At 45.3% G+C, this 20,560-nt stretch overlaps 1 protein-coding gene and 1 long non-coding RNA gene across 2 annotated transcripts in view; one reads left to right on the top strand and one right to left on the bottom strand.

The window, feature by feature from the left end:
• Positions 1-20,560, bottom strand: part of HGSNAT (heparan-alpha-glucosaminide N-acetyltransferase) — a 2,225,524-nt gene that overhangs the window by 436,827 nt on the left and 1,768,137 nt on the right. The gene's annotated exons all lie outside the window — the stretch shown is intronic.
• On the top strand, positions 8,129-9,051 carry LOC138527311 (uncharacterized). The gene is made up of 3 exons (XR_011283884.1): positions 8,129-8,170; positions 8,710-8,805; positions 8,979-9,051. It is a non-coding gene; the product is annotated as an uncharacterized lncRNA (long non-coding RNA).

Here is a 20,560-nt window from a genome sequence, read left to right as displayed (position 1 = left end):
GTCTCGCTAGGGCCCAAACTACATACACTATCAAGGGAAAAATTTACGGTCAATTATACCAGCTGCCTGGAACATAAATACGCACCTGATAGAATGAAAACCCGTAATGGCAAATTTCCATTTGTTACAATGTTCAATGTCCCAAGGCTGGACCAGAAATCTAATGAAGACCAAGAATCCTTAAAGAACAAGTGCATTCACTGGATAAGATATGTAAATGGTTGTGTCTCAATAATAATATCTGACATTGTAATGTGCAAACAAATCCACTTATCTAGCGTCCCCTTTGACTGTATTCAAGTCTTTTTCCAGAACTGGGAACTGGTGGACAGCCTTATGGTCATTGACCTCCAGAGGGCTCTACAATTAGGTTCAGATCACACACCTGAACGAAAGTACTGATGGAAATCCTACTCATTGTGTGGTGAATCTCCTAGAGACCAGGGCATACCTTCCCTAGTTGACACTGAAAGGGGACTGGGAACAGTTAGAAGGGCCAAACCTACAGACAAAAAGAGAACATGGAAGCACGCAACTGACTACAGAGAGGCAACGTTTAGCCAGCATCTGATTCCTCATTGTAAAATCCTGTCCTTGAACATTACAGGTATTGCAAACCATATAGTCGACCCTGGATGGATTCATTTTATCAGGGGTTATCAACTGATACAATCCAGGAAACATAGACAATTGAGTCTGATGATTTACAGGGGTATCGATCCTTCCATATCCCTGCAAGGAAAGGGCCTAAGGGCAGACTGATTGGCGGTTTGATCATTTGGGTAGACTCAAACTTAAATTGGGAAATATCTGTAAAGCCACTGGCACTTGCAACCTACAACATCTGGTTGCGCACACTCATGGGGGAAATCGTATCCTTCTGTTTGACCTATATGATGGGCCAACTCTTACCTCTGGGCTAGACATTGTTGGAAAATTGCATGACTTCATAAATTACGCTGAGCTGGCCAATAAATGACATCTATTCTGGTTAGGGGGGATTTTGATTTACAGCTAGAGCCCATTGCAGAATTGGAGGGACTGTGGGAGGACCAGGATAGTGCCTTGGACGTCGACTCCCACATCTAGTCGCTCCAAAACCAAGAAGAGTTCACACACAAGCCATTGACACGGCTCGTATTATGTACAGCCTGGACTTAAGTGCTTGTAACAGGTGTTTTGAAAAGGGCCAACCAGCCAGTGTGACTTTTCTGGGTCCCACCGGTAGCACTATAATAGACTACATCTTAGTGGCAATAAAAGACTGGAGCAGGATGAGTAATTTTGAGGTGCTAGATAAACTGGACAGTGCCCACAAACCGCTGTGTGTTCGTCTAAGATTAAATAGTAACCTCGCACAACCTGCCCCACTCAAACACAGGGCGGATCCAATTGCAGTGAGTGTGCATGCTTGCAAAACAGTCATATGGGCCAGGTAATGGATCAGGATCTGAAACCATCAATATGTAATTTAATCTTACACAATATTATTGAAATCTGTAGCCCAGAAGTCTCTGACACAAAGGTTCTTGTGTAGTATGGTCAGTTTGTTGATAATTTGCTTCCACATGTAACCACCAAGTCTCGGAAGGTAAAAAAAACATTCAAACCAAAGCTGGATGGTATGATAGAGAATGTCACGAAGCAAAGAATCTGATAATGATGTGTATACTAGCGGGCACAGTTGTGGATAGGGACCTTCTCCGTTCCCAAAGACAACACTATACAAGGTTAGATGTGTTAAAAAAGAAGGCCTATGTCTCATCCAGGTGGAAACAACTCACTAAAGCGCATGAAGAGAGTGACTCAATATCTTACTGTAAGTTGATTTCAGGGGAGGAAGTAAATAGAGAAGTACCCCTTCAATGTTGTATTCCTGCAATTGCCTGGGAGACCCATTTCTCAAACCTTTACTGTGACCCTAAGAATTATTAGACAAGCAAGAGTATGCTGGATACTCACAATCCTCAAAGGACAGCAATGACTGGTCAATTTCAACTTGGCCTTGCATTCGTTTTAGAAGCCATAACCACTCAAAAGAGTGGCAAGGCTTTGAGACCAGACAGCATACCACCGGACCTGTTTAATGATAAGGCAGGCATCTCGGGTCCTGTACTATGTAAATTATTTAATGTAGTCATCAAACTTAACACAGTACCACATACTTGGCGAGAAGCAGTTCTATTCCCTATCTATAAGAAGTGGGGCAGGGACTCTGCCACCAGCTATAGACCCATCTTACTCCTGGACTCTGATAGGAAGATCTTTGCAAAGGCCATCTTGTTTCATCTTCAAAAGTGGGTAGACGATAGCAGTATAATTAACGATCAACAAGCTGACATTCAAAAGCACAAAAGCACAGTGGACCAAAGTTTTAGGCTATTTTTATTGATTGAAAAGTACACTGTGCTTAAACGCATGAATTTATACGTAGAGTTTGAGCACTTGGGGACCTTTTTTGATGCGGCCCCTACAGACAAATTATGGCAGATCCTACGGAAGAGAAAAGCCCCAGTCCACTTGATTGCAATAGTCCAGGAATTGTAGCACAATAACCAAGCTGTGGCAAGATATGCTATGGCTGGTGAGACCACTTCACCCTTTTCCATCTATTGGGGTGTGAGACAAGGCTGCGTCCTTCCACATTTACTTTTGTGTATTTATATGGAAGAAATCATAAAATCTTTGCTTGGACAGCGTGGATTGGCCAAGGACAGATATCCCGCTCTTCTCTATGCAAATGACGCAGTCTTATTGTCCACTACCCCCTCCTTGTGGGCTAAAAACCTGCCTGCCAGCTTTCATGAAGCAATGTGGGGACCTTGACCTAAGTTTGAATGCTGAAAAAACATAGGTCATGGTTTTCAAGCCTAAATTTGCCAAGCATTATCAACCGAGTATTGATGTCGAGGGTCTTGTGCTGGAGCAAGACACATTTTATGACTATTTGGGCACAAGGTTCAACAAGAATTACCTCTGGGCCAAGCAGGTAGAGAACGCATGTTCCATGCTGCGGCAATATGGCGGAGCAACAATATCATTTTTATTTATTTTTAAACTTCGTTTTATTAACATTTTTAAAACATGAACATCTCCAACAGTCCCCGCCCCTTCCATTCCCCCCACTTCTCCCCAAGGAAAACAAACAAGCCACTTCCCAGTGTTCCTTGACTCTCCAAAATGCTGTCACTTCCCCCCTCTGCTCACTGCAGGTCCAATAGCCGAAGACGCGGTTGGCGCCAACCAATCCTAAAGTCGTCTCTGAGTAAGGCCAGCACTTCGCCCCATTCACTTGCAAAGCTCTGTATTGCATTGTTCATAGCATACGTCCCCCATTCCACGGCGACTATCTCCCAGACTTTCCAGAGCCAATCCTTAAATGCTGGTACTGTCAGGCGTTTCTAGTTCTGGGCAATCAATGTAATTCCTGCAATAATAAGCATCACCTGTGCTCTTTCCCTAGCTCCAGATGCACATTCCATGTCTTCGTGCTGAATGCCCAACAAGATCAACTCCGGGGATCTGCTCCCCTTGGTCCAAAGGCCTGTTGTTGAGCTTTCCTGCTAGAAGGGCACTATTTTAGGGAATCCCCACCAAATGTGCTCTGCAGTCCCCACCGCCCCACACCATCTCCAACAGTCACTGGATTTCCCAGGGTATAGTCTGTGTAGGCGGGCTGGAGTGTAGTGCCAACCGTATATAAGTTTATACCAAGCCTCTTAGGTCTGGGATGCTCTTGCTAATTTCTGGATTATCCTCCATAGTCTCTCCCATTTCTTCTTCTCTATTCCTCTTCCCAGCACCCTTTCCCATTTGCCCATAAAGGCCCAGCTTTGCCTCGGCTTGGCCTCATCTAAAATTCCATACAGCTGCGAGATTAGCCCTTTTGAACCATCATGAGACATTAAGAATTTTTTTAATTTAGTTGGTTTTCTGATAGCTGCCTCTTTATTCTCTGGGTGCATCAACCAATGACGTAACTGAAAGTACCGCAATCTTTCCTCCTCCCCCAGGGCGAAGTCCCTTTTACATTTGGGAAAAGAGCTAATATCCTTCCCAATAAACATATCTCGCATCCTCCTACACACCCCTTCCTGCCATTTTTTGAAAGCCCCCCTCTCCAACCCTGATGTGAAATCCCCATTTAACAATTTCATTTTTTAATAGACATGGGAGAGGGGCACTCCATCCGGCCATTGAGCTCTATGGTAAACAAGCCATTCCCGCCTCCCTCTATGGCTCAGGACTATGGGGCAATACAAACACATCCAATCTCAGCAGGGAGGAAAACAAATTTCTGTATGAAGCTTTCTATAATCCTTAACATATGAGGTTCTAAGGATATTATACTCTTGCAAGGTGCTGCCTTTATCTTATTTTAGTGATGTTATCTGAAGGTTTCTGGACGGTCTGCAGCGCTGCCTATAATGGTTCTGGCCCCTGCCTTATTTTAGCAGCTTTGGCTAAGAGACTGTGCATAAAGAGGTCCTTCTCAAAACTAGTGTTAAAAAACACGTGTAGAGGTATAAAAAAGAGAAGTGAATGAAATTATATGCACCAAAAAAACTGAAATGAAAAATTCAGAACTGCCATCGAATACATTTAGTTACGCATTCATAAGGATCTTTACTTGCCCACTGTGCAAAGTGTGATGGGGCGGCCCACCACAAAGAACCACACTGACTGAAATGCAAGGGTGTTTATTAAAATATTTTGTCAGAATAGCTGTTTCTTGATTGCTTTTTGGGATCTAAAGGACTGGGGAATAGTTGGCTCTAGGGCCGTCCCTTTTCTCTCTCTCAACTTCCACCAGGCTTGGGGCCCACCTCCCAGGGCCAGTTAGATCGGTAACGCCTGGTTGTCTCTCTTCTCACAACAACAAATGGTGTTCTCCTTAAGTCGTTGGCTATCTGACACCCGCTAGAACTTCTAACCCTCCCTCTTCTACCGTTGGTTAGTTGCTGGGAAAATCTTGAATGGTGCCTTCGTTCACCCAGCGTCACACTCGCACCTTTCACAGCCTCACACTCCTGAATTTTTTCTATTCTGAACTTACTGTTCTTCTCTCAGCACGTCACTGTGCCTTCAATCTCTGAATGACACAAGGCCTAGTGAGATCGTTTGTTTTGTCCTCCCTCTGTCTACCCTTCCTTGTCTTGTCGCGCCTAGAAACACTTGTGTCAGGCGTCTTATAAATTACTTATAATCATATCATATCTTTTCCCTCCTTCCTCTCACTCTACTCCGCCTCCTACTGTACTACAATACTAACTCATCTTTGCCACCTCCTTTGGAATCGAATCCCTATTGTTGCCATGCTTCAATAGCATCATTACTGTTCTGCCACTCCTTGACTGCTGCCCTCCTCAAAGAAAGGTGGGAAGTTTTAAAGTGCCACTAGACAGCACGATCCCTCGATTCAGTGTGCACAACTTGTTGCAGCAGGTCAGCGAGTGTTGCGTCCTTCACAACAGCTGGAACTCAAAGAAATTGAATGTTTGTTGACCTTGCCTTTTCTCTCTTTTCTACTTCAGTAGAGGTAGGGTATACCTTTCATCAGATGACAGCTGTAATCCACACCCTACCGGATGTCCCACCCTTCTGGGAGTTCTGTGCTGGCGGAAGTCCCTCCCTACAGGATGTCCCGATGCTGTAGTGAAGTCATGCGGTGTGTTCCGGAAGTGCAGCCCTAGGAAAGGGCGTTGCCCGGAAGTGATGCCATGGGGTGAGCCATGATTTTGGGGGCTAGGCATAGCACAGCAGGGGGTGTGACATCACGGCATTGTCCCTGAAGTTTCCCCTAATGCCTAATGTAATAGTGACATTATGGGGGTTCCCCGTAAGTTCAGTGGATATTAGAAGGCCTAGGCCAAAGGTGTTGTAACCGGAAGGTGCCCCTGCAGGCTGTGTGTGAAGGGTATGACTGGCCCATGTAGTAATTGGTGTGGAGAGAAGGTGGGAAGGTCGTAGAGAGGTGTTGGACCTTCCCAGGCCGGTGCACGACCGAGGAAGTGTAGGTAAGGCCCAGGGCTCTGAGAGATGATGTAGGCATGAAGCTGTGATGTCAGGGGGCAGGCCGGGGGGCGTTGTGGGGATGATGTAGTTATGCTCCCTCCCATAGGGGCGGAGTGAGTTGTATATATAGAGAAGGAGCTCTGGAGCGAGTTATACAGCGCTGCTGGAGACTGCACTAGTATGCATGTTCTGATCATATGATTGGAATGGATGTGGAACTCTTCAATTATGAAATAAATCTTCCAAACGTGTAAGTTTTGGTATAGTGTGTTAAACGCTTTTAGTTAGTATGGGTATGTTGGGTTGTGGTGTGTGTGTGTTGGATTGTGGTGTGTATGGGGGTGGGTGTGTTCTGGAGTATGTATTGTGTGTGGGGTGAGATGTGTGTGTGTGTTTGGTGTGTGTTGGGTTTGGTTATGGTGTGGTGTAGTGTGTGGGTATGTGTGTGTGTGTGTGTGTTGGGTGTGGTGGTGTGTGTTTGGTGTGGGCTTGGTTTGGTTATGGTGTGGTGTGAGCGTGTGTGTTTGGTGTAGTGTGGGGTGGGTTGGGTTAGGTTTGGTTATGGTGTTATGCGTGGGTGTGTGTATGTGTGTTGGTGTGGTGTGGGTTGGTTTGGATTTGGTTGTGGTGTGTGTGTGTTTGGTATGGCGTGGGTTGGGTTTGGTTATGGTGTGGGTGTGGTGTGGGTTAGGTTTGGTTATGGTGAGGTGTGGGTATGGTGAGGTGTGGTGTGTGTTTGTGTGTTTGGTGTGGGTTGGGTTTGGTTATGGTGTGGTGTGTGTGTGTGTGTGTGTTTGGGTTGGGGCGTTGTGTGGTATGGTATGGTGTGGTGTGTGGGTTTTTAGAAATAAGCAGGGTAAAATAAAAGCTTAAGAGTTATAAACGTGTACAAATTAATGAAAATGAGAAAACATATTATGTTAAAGTGGTAGTCGTGTGTGTATCTGGTTTGTGAATTCTATTCATAGGTTATTTTTGAAACGCTGAGCTGCGCTGTCATAAGACTTAAGTGCTACAAAGTTTTGTTCTGTGCTTCATGGAAGAAACAGCCCGCCGTTGCAGAGTTCACTCTGGTATTTATAGAAGCTTAGTGGCGTCGTGGAAATTAGCCACATTTATGACGCGCTGTGATGTGTAACATTTGGCTCATGTTTGTAGAACAAGCCATCCAGTTCCGATTTCGATGGAGCATTGAATTTTAAGCAGTGTCATGGTATATCTGTAGCTTAGGTTACACGTGTACTATTTGCAGAAGGCCACGTCTTTAAATGTAAGAGCCTGGTTGTGTGTCTCTGACTATATGCGTTTTATGTACATAGTTGATACTGTGGGGTGTCAGGCTAAATATTAAACAGGCCTAATATATATATATATATAACGGTAATGGGCAGACACTCTTTTTCTTTCAGACGTGTGAGTCTGTCTGTTAGAAATAAAGCTGCCATGGATTCTGGAAAAGAAGTAAGTTTAATTTGTTGTTTGCATGTTTTAAATCTTTTTTTTATGTGCATAGTTATTGATTAATTCCTTTTAATGTAGGGATATGAAGCGCCGTCGTTTTTAGGATAACATCGACTTTACAAAATTCATAGATTAAGGTAATATGTGTCTTTTGTTTTATATGTGGGGAATTAATGTTGCAGCAGGACGGCCTTTGAGTTCTTTGAAAAGGGTACCATGAGTAAACACTGCAGACTCATGTAAACGTGGACAGGTAGCGTGAAACTGAAAGAGTTGAATCCAGGGTGGCACAGGAGCTTATTATTGTTAATAAGATACACTATTTGTTTTAATTTGCAATCAGATGCTGAAAAAGATCAGGAAGGCTGTGTTTTACATGGTAATAAGACATAAGGCTGTTTAGCACGTGTTTGTTGAGCCACGCACGCTCTGGTCTTTGTAAAAGAAGATGTATTTGCTTATGCTATTTATAATATTGATTAGTTTAGGGCAGCGGTGGCGAGGCCTATGAGCTCTTTGAATGGTGCACGGTGAGTAAACACTGCCGACTAATGTAAATGTGGGCCGAACACGAAACTGAAAGAGCTGAATCCAGGGTGGCACAGGAGCTTATTATTGTTAATAACATACAGTATTTCTTTTTAAAATTTAGAAGCAGATGCCGAAAAAGATCAGCAAGACTGCATTTTAAAAGGTAATAAAATACAAGGTTGTTTAACAAGGTTCGTTTTAAATGGGCCTGTTGCAGCCTTTAAAGGATATTGTGTGTATGTGCTTGGCTGCTGGGTTAATGTTACACTGTGTAAAGACACAAGGTGGTTTGTGTATTTAGAAAAGTGTATTATGTAAATATTTTTGTGTGTTTTTTCTTAGAAGAACTGAAGAATGATGGCATTGGAAAGGGTTTAAGCTGGTTTTATTACAAGCATAGTCCCATACAGATTATTTTTTTGTGTTCCCAGAACCGCTTACAGATTCAGAAAGCTTACTTAATTAATAATATTCTTGTTGAAAACGGCTTTTATTTACACGGTACAGAAACCTATTATTTTTATGAAGTGGAAGTTCTATTAGTACAGTATTTGAACTGATTGTGTATAATATTTATAATATTTTGTAATGCAATAGCAACGGTGTGTACAATACTACAAACCTTTTAAAAGCGAGGATTATGTAGAATGTAAGGTGTAAACACACATGAATTAAAATGTATGCTTTGTATTAACATTACAGCAGATCACACCTATGGCAAAAAGGATACTAAGAAGCGAAAGCATGTGAATACTGCACTTTCTAAAGTTGTGAAAAAGACAGCTGTGTGTGTGAAAGGTAATGAGCCTTGTTATTGTATAACCTTTAGTGTGTGGGGGTGAGTGTGTGTGTGTGTGGCTGTGTGTGGGGGTGCTTGTATGGCAGTGCGAGTGTGTGTGTGTGGATGGGAGTGGGGGTGTTTGGATGGCAGTGTGTAAGTAAGGATTAATGTTATAATGTTTTTAATACAGATTTACAATTATCTGGTGGAGCAGAACGTGTTGAGGGGACCCTGAAAAGGAAGCGTTCAGGGGGCGATAACATTGTAAGTTTGTATGTTTGCTAACAAAAAATCTTTCTTCGCAGCTATACGGATTTATAGGTGTATGTAGAGTGTAACCAGATAGATAAATCTTCTTTTTAAAAAAAATATATATATTTTAGGTTTTTTATGGGGTTTGAGTGGTTTAGAAGGAAACATGTATTTGTCTTTAGGGCGATGTATGTCATAAGGAATCAGACGTTTGCTTTTAGTTTTGTAATTATGTATCTATTTTTTATCATGCTTATTTTTAGGGTCTACTGTTGCGCAGAAGGATAAAGGTATCGCGCATATGACCTCTGCGGCCCCGGCAGCGGCTTGTGTAAAGATAACAGGTGAGGGGACCGTGAAAAGGAAATATCCAGGGGGCAATACGCATGGTAAATTATTCATGCTTGCTACTTGCTGACAACATTTTTTTTTGTTGCAGCTATACAGGTTTATATGTGTATCTAGGATGTAATCACATAGATAAATCATCTTTTTTTAAATTCTATGGTTTTTATGGGTTTTGGATGGTTTAGAGGGAAACATGTATTAGTGTTTAGGATGCTGTATGGTTATAAGGAATCAGACTTTTGCTTCTAGTTTTGTAATTAGGTATCTATTTTTTTTTTAATTATGCTTATTTTTACGGTCTAGTGTTGCCCAGAAGGATAAAGGTGTTGCGCATATGACGTCTGCGGCCCCACTAATGACTTGTGTGAAGAAAACAGGCCAGCCCTACACAGAACACCTTGACACAACAGCAGCCGTGGGTTATGAGGAATGTGTGGGGCTCCAAAATATTTTGAAAAAAAAGAGTAAACTAGCTTTGAAAAAAATGTACGGGCTAAAGGGATTCAACATGTTTTAAATGTTCCTAGCTCTGAAACTGTGGAAGCCAGGAGTATTCAGGTAACCCCGGCGGTGACCCTCAGCCCCAGTCTGTTAGCTGTGATAAAATTACACTGCCCCGGGTGAAGTCTACAACCCCTACAGTCCCAGCTGCTGATAGGCAGCGGTTGAGATGTATAGGTTGTGGCGAGATTACCCCACCTCATGTGTTTTCATCTTTAAAGGCCAGAACCCCTTTAGCCACAACACCTGCCATCACTAGGCTGTGGTCTCCGGATTGTGGAGACCCTACACCACCCCATACATATTCACCACAATCCCCAACAGCGAGAGGGATGCTGATATTCTCCAAAATTTAGAACAGGTCTCGGCGGTATCAGGTGTACTAACAGTCCCTGATTCTGAAACTGTTATAATAATTATCGACTCCCCTATAAAACAGCCTATTATAGACTCCCCTGTAAAAGAGCCTATTATAGTTATTACAGGCGGCCCCTTAAAAACAGATTGTGAAGAATTTGTATACGCCTAAGTTGTTTGTAGGTTAAATGATCCCCCTAATCCCCTAGATCTTTCTCGCTCAGGGCCAAATGGTGTAAGCAAACGGACTTGTGCAGAGAACCATTTTTACAGGACTCATAATAAACCATTGCCTGACCTACATACCTCTAAACATGTTAACACGCCAAGCGTCAGGGTGATGGCTCCCAGCTATTAAAGGGGTGGTGCTGCTAAGCGGTTATTTGTGGTAGATGTATCAGATAGTGAAAAAGGAAAACAATTGACAGACTTACAGGAGAAAGTAACCCTATGACGCCAGAGGTATAGATTAAAGCATAATCCTCCTAAGAAAGCTTTAATTGATATGCGAAGGCGTGTTTGTAAAGCCAAACACATTTTGTTCTGCATGATATCTAAAAACAAAGCAATAGCTCTAGACTATAAAAAACAGACTTTAAAAAACAAAGCTAGGGCTGCTACAAACCACTTGACAGCTGTTATGATGCCTACCCCCAGGCATCCGGATCGAGTCCATCAGCCCCGGGAGCAGGCATCCAGATAATCATTAAAACCCCAACAGCCCCGGCTGGGGGTTGTTTGGATTCAGTCCTGGCGCCTTAGGCGCCAGGCTCATCATAGAAATCAGTCCTGGCGGCATAGGCGCCAGGCTCATAGACTTTACTTACCTTATGCAGACCATGCTGCAAATGAGTCCAAGCCAACGTGAGGCCTGGATGGGACTATTTTATTACAGGGACTATTTTTTACTCGGGTGTGGTTCTGGGGAACTTCTTACCTGGGACTACTTTGCAGGCTATTTAAACCACGCCCGAACAGCAGCTCATGCTTCGTGTTATTCTGCATCCAGCAGCGTGACGCTCACCGTGTCTGCAAGTCAGCATCCAGTCTTCTGCCACGCCCGCCTCGAATCCGGAGCTCCTAGACAAAAGGAAAAGAAAGGAGAAGAGGTTAGATCACAGACATTATTTGATTCCTTACCTGATTCCGGACCCAGCACATCTCCGAGCCTGGAAAGGACATTATTTCAGCACGCGTCGCTTCGCCAGCAGCAGCGCCGCGTTATACTCACCAGTCCACCTCATCTTTCAACTCGGCGCTGCCTCCATCATTTTCTTCGTCGAAACCCAGCACCTGGGGGGAAAACAAAAGGAATTACAAGGTGAGCAGAGAAAACCGACAAAGACAATCTCTTTGCCACCATAGGCTTACCTGCTTAACCACCGGAGGTATTCTCCTTTAATTCGCCGCATCTTTCTATGCCGCACCTATAAAGGGAGAGAAAACAGCAAGTTAAACTCATGCAACTTTTACCGGACAGTGTTTGGTAATACAGACTCTTACCTGAACGCCATCAGCTGCCTCCAGGCAATATTCTTTTGGACCCAGCTGCAACCTAACGAGGGAATGGAACAAGAGTGAACATCGGACATATTGAACTCTTTGAACTTTACAGACACTGGAGTCAATATTCCTCCGGAACTCCTCCAGTACCTTCAAACCAGTGAAGTAACTGGTATCTGCGCGCCCCTGCATGCCATGCAGGATGGAGAGCTCATCATTTAAAAACATAAGGTGAGGTTACCAAGAGGGGATATCGGAGGTGATTAGTGGGGAGAACGAGAACAGTTGGGGGGGCCATCACTAAAGTCCACGGGTGGCTAAATCCCTTTCTCCACTTGCAGGAGAATACTTCTACGAGTCCAGCAGACAAGATTAGGCGGCCCAGTCCAGACTGTCATCTCTTCACTACGCATCACGTTGGTGGAGACCGCAGCTGTCCGGGTCCGATTGACGCCCTTGTGGGAACCAGGTGAGCGTAACAGAACACAAAGCCTATCTACAAATCCCCACCTGGGCGTAATGGAGACCTCAGAAACCGACCAACTAGCCCAATTGTTAGGAGAACTTAGGGCAGAAGTGCACCCCGCGCGCCAAGAAACTAATGCCCTCAGGAGAGAACTGATTGTGTCAAAGGAGCGCACTGATGATCTTGCCAGACAACTGCTGCAAAACCAAGCCGGGCAAACACGCTACCTGGACTTGGGGGGAATTCAACCGACGTTTCATCAAGCAGCCCTGTGCAAGTGGTTCTACCAGGGAGCATTCCTTTAGCTCTACCCGAACGCTTTGTTGGGGACCCGAAAAGGTTTGCCGTGTTCATGAACCAATACCGCTTGCACTTTTTATGCAGACCAGGAGCTTTTCCAAACGACCAAGCCAAAGTAGCCTTTGTACTGTCATACCTTAGTGGCAGCGCAGCGGATTGGTCAATTCCATTAGTCAACCAGGATGACCACCTTCTTCAGGATTTTCAGGGTTTTCAATTGAGCATGGAAAGACTATTCGCCAGACATTCACAGGGACAGGCCCTGGATAACGAACTTCTATCCCTACGACAAGGAAACCAGGACCTGCTAACTTATATCGCAGCCTTCAATAGGTTGGTGGTGGAAACCGGATGGCCAGAGGTAAAGCGAATTACATTATTTCATCGTGGACTTCGGGGTGAACTCAAAGATGTTTTGGCCCAAGTTGTGAAACCACCTCAGGATTGCGCAGAATATATAGACTTAGTGGTCCAGCTAGACCACCGACTTCAGAATAGAAAAGCTGATCGAGCTAAGTTCGAGAATCTTGGTACTGCGCAAAAAAAAAAGCCCAACGGGCTTGGCGACCGTTTCTGCATTCCAGTTACTGTAGGACTTGCAAGTTTCGATGATCTGTTCGTACTTGCACTGGATGTTTAGCACCCAAGAGTAGATGGCGCCAGTCGGAGAAGGCTTGTCGGATGGCCAATAACTCCTTCTCCAGGACGGAATAATGGCTTTCACTGGGAGTCAAGGTGCAGGATAGGTAGGCGATAGGATGTTCCATCTTGTCTTCAAATTCTTGTTTTAAGACCACCCCAATGGCATAGTCAGAAGCATCCGTTTCCACCAAGAAGGGACGATCTATGTCGGGTTGAGCCAGGATGGGACCTTCAGTGAATCTTTGTTTTAGTTGTTGAAAGGCCTTCTCTTGAGCAGTAAACCATTTAAATGGTGTATCCTTTAGAAGTGCCACTATGAGATGCACTATGTTAGAAAATGTGGGAATTAACTTTTTGTAGAAATGTGCAAGTCCCAGAAAGAATTGAATCTGTTTCACAGTGGTGGGTGCTGGCCAAGACAGTATGGAGTCTATCTTGCCTGGATCCATTCCTATTCCTTTGGGGCTGAGCACAAATCCAAGATAATGAACGGTTTGGGCATGAAAGACATTTTTCGGGTTTGACCAGGAGTTTGTTTTCACGTAAACGTTGTAAGACTGCTTTTACATGCTCTTGATGAATCTGGGGGTGCTTGGAGTAAATCAGTATATCATCCAGGTACACAATGACAAAAAGGAACAGTATATCAGAGAAGAACAAGTTACTTCTTACCTTGTAACGTTCTTTCGATGGGATGTTCCTCCGGGATTCCTTATCTTAGAGATCTCTTTCCAGCTTTGCTGGCCTCGGAATTTTTTTCTCTCTAGTGGGTGCTGCACGTCGACGTCCGCCGAGTCGATGTCCCTCGACAGCCGCCGTATCGACGTCGACGTCATCCTGCCTATAAAGGCTGCACGCAGCGTCCGTTGCTCAGTTCCGTTTTGTAGCCCACAATAATTCTTTCTGGACTAGACTAATCACCCTGAAGGAGTGTAAGCTGCAACAGCAAGGGAAGTAGTACTGCGGAGATGGATGGGAGGGTCGATGAGGAATACGCCGGAGGAACATCCCATCGAAAGAACGTTACAAGGTAAGAAGTAACTTGTTCTTCGAAGGGATTGTGTCCTCCGACGTATTCCTTATCTTAGATAGGCTCCCATAGCAGTTGTCATGATCTCTGCTTCCAAAAGGTCAGGGTTTTCCCAACTCCCTTGGAAGCAGATCCATAACCCAGGTTCCGAGTGCCAACCAGTCCCAATTGGGACCTTTTGGACCCAGTCCTGGCGCCAGTGGCACCAGGCTCATAAACAGGCCTTTCCACATCTAATCCAGTGGGTATTCCGGCACCCTGCAGCCGCTCCGAACTCGTACCTGCAAAATAAAAAGACAGTTAGAGCGCATAGTGAAGCAGGCAACAAGCGCTTACTTACGTGCTTCCAGGCGCTTCTATTCATCACACGGGCTCCATCTTCAACTCACTTCAGCCCGTCATCCGCCATCGCCGGAACCCTGCAAAACAAGAGACATCATTACTAAAGACTTTAAAGACATTTGAATGACTCGAAACTTACCGTTCGTGCAGTAAACGACGGACAGCAGTCCTCTGAAGTCAAGAGGCCTGCGCTACCTATCCAGTGAAGAAACTGGTTACAGCACCCTGCCTCGAGGCAGATGGAGAGCTCGGCATTCACTTACCTAAGGTGAGAGCGTTAACCTTTGGGGGTCTACAGGAGAGGAAAGAGATAGGGACACCCCAATAACCCCAGTTTATTAACCCCATATTTTCTATCTGCAGACATCTTACTCTACACGTCAGGCATACAGTGCACAGAGGTCCAGCCCAAAGAGCCAACCGGGTGCTACACATCACCTTTGAAGATACAGTAGTCGCCCAGTCAAGACCGGCGCCTCTGCGAGAATCAGGTGAGCGTTACAGAACGCAAAGCCTACCGCAAAACTCTCGCCCAGGCGCTATGGAAACCTCGGATACTGACCCCCTAGCCCGGTTACTTGGAAGAAGTGCATGCAGCTCGTCAGGAAACGAATGCTCTAAGAAGGGAACTAATTATTTCCAAGGAGAGAACAGACAATCTTGCTAGACAAGTGCTACAGTCACAAGCCGGACAGACCCCGTTACCCGCATCAGGGGCAAATCTTCCTTCAACATCCTCTATGAATCCAGTGCAGATCAACCTACCTGGGAATGTACCTCTGGCTCCGCCCGAACGATTTTCTGGTGACCCAAAGAGGTTTGCAGTATTTATCAATCAGTGCCGGTTGCACTTCTTATGCCGGCCAGCAGCCTTTCCAACTGATCAAGCAAAAGTAGCTTTTGTACTTTCGTACCTTAGTGGCAATGCGGCAGACTGGTCGATCCCTCTAGTTAATCAAGATGATCCGGTTCTCCATGATTTTCAAGCCTTTCAGCTTAGTATGGAAAAACTGTTCGCAAGACATTCACAGGGGCAGGCCTTGGACAATGAGCTTCTTTCGTTGCGACAGGGTAATCAAGACCTTTTGGCTTATATTGCATCTTTCAATAGACTAATAGTGGAAACTCAATGGCCTGAGGACAAAAGGATTACGCTGTTTTATAGAGGTCTACGTGGAGAGCTCAAAGACGTTTTAGCCCAAGTAGTGAATCCCCCACAAGACTGTTCGGATTATATAGACTTGGTCGTTCAAATAGATCACAGGTTGCAGAACAGGAAGGCCGATCATTCCAAGTTTGATGCTCGAGTATTTTCCAAACCGCCAACTCCTTCCAAAGGAGTAGACTCCGGGGAACCCATGCAAATAGGGGGTCTGAAAGGTCCTCTAACACAAAGGGAGCGGGAAAGGAGGAAACAGTTGCAATTATGCCTATATTGCGGAAACTCAGGGCACTTTCTTCGAGACTGTCCGGTGAAACCTGCCAAGAAGGCAGTAGGAGCTGCAGTTACCAAAGTTACAAACTCTGAGCAGGGAAACGACCTCGCCCGACAAGAATAGAGGTCCTCTTGCCGAGCGTGAAAACCAGTTCCGTGACCTCGTATTTCGTGATACCTATGGTCCTCATTAGCCCTGATAATCCGGATCGATTACATGCAATTGAAGCTTACGTCGACAGCGGTGCCATCGGCAATTATGTGGATCATGAAATGGTTTTGAGGATGAATCTAACTCTTTCTCCCAAGGCTGTAAAGGACGTCATTACTACGGTGGATGGTACGGAGATAGCCTCCGGGCCAGTAACGCATACCACTCAAGAGGTGACGCTAGTAAGTCAAGTTGGACACCATGAGAAGATCGTGTTCGATGTGATCAAGGCCCCTCAGTTTCAGATTATTCTAGGAATACCTTGGTTAGAGAAACACAATCCTCTGATCGATTGGCGAGCAAGAACGGTCCAGTTTCCAGAATGTGTCTCTACTTGTCACCCTCCACCTGGTGTTGCACTGGCCGCAATTTCTTCAGAGACTCCCCAGTTACCTCCCGAATACCTAGAATACCAAGATGTTTTCCGGAAGGATCAGGCTAACTCTCTACCTCCTCATAGGTCTTATGACTGCCAGATAGACCTGATACCTGGATCTACTCCTCCTTGCAGTAGAATTTATGCCCTCACCGAGCCTGAGAACCTTCACCTTCGACAATACCTGGATCAATACCTGGCAAATGGGTTTATTCGTCCTTCCAAGTCCCCTGCTTCTTCAGCTTTGTTCTTCGTTCCAAAAAAGGAAGGAGACCTTAGAACTTGTATCGATTATCGCTCCCTGAACCAGATCACCGTTAAGAATAGATATCCGTTACCTTTGATCCCTGAACTCCTGGACCAAGTCAGAAAAGCATGCATATATACAAAGCTGGATCTTAGAGGAGCTTACCACTTGGTACGAGTAAAAGAGGGCGATGAATGGAAGACGGCCTTCCGCACCAAGTATGGGCTATTTGAATATCAGGTCATGCCCTTCGGACTTTGCAATGCCCCGGCCGCCTTTCAATATTTTATGAACGATGTCCTCAGAGAGCTCATCGATGTATGTGTTGTTGTTTACATTGACGACATCCTCGTTTATTCTTCATCGGAATCTGAACATCGGAAACACGTGAAAATGGTCCTCGAAAGATTGCGTCAACACAAACTTTTCGCTAAGTTGGAAAAATGTGTTTTCAACGTGACTGAAGTTGAATTCTTGGGATTCATATTATCACCTGGAAGAGTGCGTATGGATTCAAAGAAGGTCGATGCAGTTCTCAAATGGCCATCACCATCCTCCGTAAAAGGTGTGCAAAGCATGTTAGGCTTCGCTAACTTTTACCGCAGGTTTATCCCCGAATTCTCTCGAATAGTCCAGCCCATCACTGCCTTGTTAAAGAAAAACAAACGTTTTGAATGGTCTACCGAGGCGGAACAAGCTTTCCAGGATTTGAAGACTAAATTTATCTCTGCACCAATCTTAAAACACCCTCGCCCCGAACTCCCCTACATCGTGGAAACTGATGCTTCAAGCCTTGCCATGGGGGCAGTTCTATCACAAAAGGACCCGGTAACCAATCAGTTGCATCCCGTGGCATTTTGGTCCCGCAAATTCTCGCCTCCTGAAATCAATTACACGATTACTGACAAGGAACTTCTGGCTATCAAGTCTGCCTTTAAGGCTTGGCGGCATTATCTGCTGGGGGCCCGACACACCGTTACTGTGATTACGGATCACCGAAACCTGCAATATTTGAAGACCGCAAAAGCCCAATCCTCTAGACAACTCCGTTGGGCATTATTCTTTGCCGAGTTTGACTTCATAATTACCTATCGACCTGGTACAAAGAACGGTAAAGCCGATGCCCTTTCTCGGATGGGAGTGGAAGAACACTTGGTCAACCCTAAACCTGTACCAATCATTCCCGAACAAAGAATTCTGGGTGTAATCGCCACAGAATCCATAGAGGAAGTTAAGGATAAAGCCAGGCAACTTGTAACTCCAGCAGACATACAGAATTGGCATCTGCAGGGAAAGGACTTTGCAGTAAAGGACAACTTATTGTATTTCCAAGAACGATTATACCTACCCAGCACAGATTTACAGAAAAAAGTAATCTCTTGTTATCACGACTCTTTAATGGAAGGTCATCCCGGTATAGCCAAGACCTCAGAAAAGATCAAGCGCTACTTCTGGTGGCCGTCTTGGAAAAAAGATATCAGAGACTTTATAATGTCCTGTGGAGTATGCGCCCAAAACAAGAGTCAAAAGGAAAGACCAGCAGGCCTCTTACGCCCTATTGACATCCCACCTCGCCCTTGGCATACGCTTTCTATGGACTTCATCACCGATCTACCTCCATGCTCCGGATACAATACGATTCTAGTAATCGTGGACTTATTCTCCAAGATGGCGCATTTCATTCCGCTCAAAGGCTTGCCAACAGCAGCAACTCTGGCCCGAGAATTTCTCGAAAACATCGTCCGACTGCACGGTTTTCCTTCGGTTCTAATTTCGGATCGAGGTAGTCAATTTATTTCTCATTTTTGGCGAAGTTGCTGTCGGTCGGCTCAAATTGATGTGAGACCATCAACCAGTCACCACCCTCAGACCGACGGACAAACCGAGAGGACCAATCAAACTCTGGAACAGTATTTACGCTGCATGCTGCAACAAACTGAAAAAACCTGGAAAGATATCCTTTGGATAGCCGAGTATGCCTACAATAACTCTGTCCATTCGGGAACTGGGAAAACCCCGTTTTTTCTTTTGTACGGCAGTCACCCTCGAACCTCGGAGTTGGATCCCCTCCAAGATCTTGAAACACCAGCAGTAGACTACCTGCATTCTACAATCACCCAAGCCTTTAAGGAAGCTGTTTCTCACCTTCAAAGGGCTAAAGAACAATACAAGAAAGGAGCAGATCAACATCGGAAGGAAGCCCCTCACTATCAAGTAGGGGATCAAGTCTGGTTATCCACCAAATATCTATCTCTAAAAGGGCCACGCACATTCAACCCAAGATACCTTGGTCCCTATTCCATCACTACCATAGTAAACCCAGTAGCGGTCAAGTTGGACTTGCCCCCGCACATGAAGATACATCCGGTCTTCCACGTCTCTCTATTAAAACCCGTGCAACCTCAAACCCGACTAACCAAATCTCCAAAACCTATCCTAGTCGATGGAGAACTCGAGTTTGAAGTCAAAAGCATTCTGGACTCCAAGATCTCCAAATCTAAACTATTCTACCTAATTGACTGGAAAGGCTACGGCCCCCAAGAGAGATCCTGGGAACCTGCTGAATATGTCCACGCTCCTCGCCTAATCAAAAGATTTCACCGAACATTTCCTGACAAGCCAAAACCCCCGGAGAAGCCCGGTTTGGGAGGGGCCTTGAGGGGGGGTACTGTCATGATCTCTGCTTCCAAAAGGTCAGGGTTTTCCCAACTCCCTTGGAAGCAGATCCATAACCCAGGTTCCGAGTGCCAACCAGTCCCAATTGGGACCTTTTGGACCCAGTCCTGGCGCCAGTGGCACCAGGCTCATAAATATGCCCAGTCCCAGCGCTGGAAGCGCCGGGCTCATGATGCTTGGGTGGACTTACCTTCAGCAGACCATGCTGCTTACTTGCCTGCCAGTTGAGCCTCTGATCCTCTTCTGTTTGGAACTACTTTTCCTGTTGGGTGGGGCTGGAGCCACTCCCTAGATTCAGAACACTGGAACTCTTCTGGAAGGCAGGAACTCTTTTCTTACCAGGAACTCTTTTCTTACTTAGGCGTGGCTGTGGAAGGAGACACCTAAGCACTACAGGAGGCTATTTAAACCACACCCGGTGGATGAATCTTGCTTTGCGTTATTCTGCAACCTCTGCAGCAGAACGCTCATCGTGACTTCTGCATCCGGTCCTGGGCCTAAGGAAAAAGGCTTACCATCCTGAATCCAGTCTTCAGCAACACCTATAAAGACAAGAAAGAACAGGTTAGCATTCCGGCATCTGAAAGGCAAAGGCTTACCATCCTGAATCCAGTCTTCAGCAACACCTATAAAGACAAGAAAGAACAGGTTAGCATTCCGGCATCTGAAAGACAAAAGTTTACCAACTCTTCCCACGCTCCGGAGGCCTTCGGCGCTGCATCCCGCATCTGAAAGACAAAACAAGGTGCGTTTAAAGACATTGGGGAACTTTAATACTCACGTGCCATTACTCCTTTCCACATCTAATCCAGTGGGTATTCCGGCACCCTGCAGCCGCTCCGAACTCGTACCTGCAAAATAAAAAGACAGTTAGAGCGCATAGTGAAGCAGGCAACAAGCGCTTACTTACGTGCTTCCAGGCGCTTCTATTCATCACACGGGCTCCATCTTCAACTCACTTCAGCCCGTCATCCGCCATCGCCGGAACCCTGCAAAACAAGAGACATCATTACTAAAGACTTTAAAGACATTTGAATGACTCGAAACTTACCGTTCGTGCAGTAAACGACGGACAGCAGTCCTCTG

The sequence above is a fragment of the Ambystoma mexicanum genome, chromosome 14, assembly GCF_040938575.1.
Source record: "Ambystoma mexicanum isolate Mex_15411 chromosome 14, UKY_AmexF1_1, whole genome shotgun sequence".
NCBI classification, from domain to species: domain Eukaryota; kingdom Metazoa; phylum Chordata; class Amphibia; order Caudata; family Ambystomatidae; genus Ambystoma; species Ambystoma mexicanum.
Note: the sequence above shows the minus strand (reverse complement) of the source record. Positions and strands in the feature narration are given on the sequence as shown.